General features: G+C 39.3%; 1 pseudogene; it reads right to left on the bottom strand.

The window, feature by feature from the left end:
- Nucleotides 1-789: 789 nt before the first annotated feature.
- On the bottom strand, nucleotides 790-1,566 carry LOC114053845 (annotated as a pseudogene).
- Between the last annotated feature and the right edge of the window lie 1,416 nt (nucleotides 1,567-2,982).

Here is a 2,982-nt window from a genome sequence, read left to right as displayed (position 1 = left end):
TGTTTTCTGCTTTACATGCATTATGTAGACAGGAAAAAAACTATAAAATGTTTAAAAAAACATTTTTAAAAATTTATTTTTACATTTCACTGTAAAGCTATCCAGTTTGTTTGTTTGCTTTCCTCATGGGTCCTAAGTTTATTCCTTTTTACTGAATCCATTCCCCTGTCATATTAAGACCTGAAAATGTAAATATGAAAACTAGATTTTATTTTAAAAATATTCTCTCCTTATTTTCTTACCACTCAAGCTGAGCACCAATATTTTACGAGGAAAAAAATCTAGCATCAAGACCTAATATGTAGTATATTTTTCCTTAATATCAGATCCAGTAGATAGATATATGCCTGAAATGTCTCAGTACTGATACCATCTTCAGCACATTTATTCACATTTAAAATGCACAGTCTTTCATTTTCCAAGAATCCCATGAAAGTTACAAAGGAACTACTAGATTAGGTTCATTTAATTAATCTCTTTATGCAAAACAGTATTTGTGGTAATTACATGTTCACTACCTCAGAGTGTTCTTTAGGACATATAAATATCTATTACTGAGGTCTTTTTCTATAGCTGAAAACCTTAGTTCAACTCATTCTCCCAATTACTTTAGATTAGATACCTATGGATAGGTGGTATGAACAGCAGGTTGTATAGATCCTACCTACATCAAGCTTTCATTTTCTTTCCTTTATAGCTACAGAAAATCTGGGCACAAGGAAAGGTAGGTTATTGTCTTATTAGACAACTCTCCTGATGCCCCCAAAAGAAAAATGTAAGTAGTCATCTCTAGTGAGGATTATATAGAGATCTCAGGTTATATGACATTTTATTTACATTCCATGTATTTTCCTGTGCAGTCACAAGGTTAAAATGCATTCTGTCTGGAAACTCCAGCTTCTCACACTCTGCCTCCTTCATAGGTAGGTATTGTGATATTTCGTTAGGCTCTATAAAGAGGGCTGGTGGAACAAGCTCATGGTAGAGTCTTGGGTCATTAACCTTGATGAGAACACCATCAATTCTTAAGAAAAATCTCAATAGCAGGAAAAAGCTAGAAGGCATCACTCTAATTTTCACACTTAAGCTTAAAACTCCATGATCATGAACTTTATCTTCAAACAACAGAACTTTTTCAAAAATTTTAATGTTCCCTGGCTTTCAATTTCTCTGTGTCTATATGATCTGTTATAGACACAACCTTTAATATAACTGCTTCACCAAGAAATATTCCTGTTATCTGTCATAGAGATCAAATCATACGGCCTAGTGTTCACCCTCCACCCTGCTTTCTTGCCATTCTTCAGCCCATGCTGCATCAAGCACTCCTTGGTAATTGTATACATATTTTAAAGCATCAGTTGCATTGAACTCAATTCCAAAGCCAGAAACATGTTGGATTTTTAAAATGTTGTCTCCAAAAACCATTTCAGGAAGAGATGGCATGTGTAGCTCATCAGCTGATTTCTCCACATCAGCCAACTTCATGATGTGCATCTTGACCACTATCAGCTTCCAGGGCCAGAAGAAGTCCTGGCAGCTGTTTTGTAAATCTTGGATTATCATAGTCATGGTGGCCAGGTGGAACCGGCACCAGCAAGGGCAGCAGTCTTTCTTCTCCCCTGCCTGCATCTCTTTCTCCTTCTCTGAGCAGTTACCATCCTCAGCCTTCTCAGCTCCCCAGCTTGGCCCAGCCCATACCCTGGACCTACTAGTCCTCCTGCTTTTCTGCCTGCTGGCCTCCTAGGAAAGGATTTCTACTCATAGCATTATAGTAGGCAGTGAGCTGGCATAGCCAGTAGGTGGCCTTGAAGATATAAAGCTCCAAAGCTGTTCGCACATACTAGTGTCCAGTAGAGATTGTATGCATAGCAGCCACCCTGATACCATCTGTTGATGATCAATAGAGTAGCACCCAACAAGAGCTATATGCCCAGCAGCTGTGAGATTAGTGGAGTCGTGGTCCACTCGGCTTAGACTATATACCCTGATGTCTCCAGCAGTCACCACAAGGTGGGGAGGGCAATAGAGAATAACACCCAGTGGGTATAAGACTTACTGAGAATAGTGTAATGACATAGTCAGTCAACAAACATTCTTGAGCACCTCTACATGCCAGGTACAATGCTAAGTGCTAAGGATATAAAAGAGGCAAAAGACAGTAGCAATGGTCCTATGACGTCAGAGGCATGGGTTGTCCCAACTTGTGTGTATCCTATCCACATGTGTACCCCTCCACATGTATGGTCTGGTTATAACTTGTGTACCCCCATGCATAATCCATATATGTACCCATTCTTTCTACTCTTGGTGTGCATATTAGTGGCAGAGTGTGCTCCAGGTTCATAGTAAGAATGTATTGTAGTTACAATAGTGCCCATGTTTACTTAAAGACCTTGCAGAGCATATAGTTTAAACTCTAACTGGGTAGCAAATGGTTTTAAGCAGCAGAATGAAATTTGAAGAGTTCAGGAAATTTAACTCCTGGGATTTGAGTGGGCCGGAAGAAGTGACAGCGATTGGTTGCCGTTTGTTGTACTTCACACAATTGTAACCATGGAGGGAACTGTGGAAGAAGCTGAAAATGGGAGTCAGTGTGCAAAGTCGGGACCCAACCTTTCCCAACATACATCTCAAGGCAAGGGACTTACCATCTCTTGAGGACTGTTGAGAAACTATTTATAGAGTCTCCATCTTGTTTCCCACCTCCCTGTATACCCCTTGGTGGAATGATACCAAGTTGATGGACTTCCTGTCTGTGTTTTAATCTTCATCTTTTTTATTTTGATTTGTGCTTCCCCTCCCTTCAGATAAAACCACATGTTTGAATTGAAATGGTGTGGGTGGCCTGTTTGTAAATGCAATACAGAAGGGGCACTGAGGGAAAACAGTTTCTCATGGGAATTTTTCAGAAGATACCACAGAGCAAAAAAAAAAAATCTTCACTATTTTTCTTATACTTTTGCTTTGAACTAATTATAT

Source organism: Vombatus ursinus, unplaced genomic scaffold, assembly GCF_900497805.2.
Source record: "Vombatus ursinus unplaced genomic scaffold, bare-nosed wombat genome assembly UNPS02014812.1, whole genome shotgun sequence".
Taxonomy (NCBI): domain Eukaryota; kingdom Metazoa; phylum Chordata; class Mammalia; order Diprotodontia; family Vombatidae; genus Vombatus; species Vombatus ursinus.
This window is presented reverse-complemented; position numbering and strand designations above follow the sequence as displayed.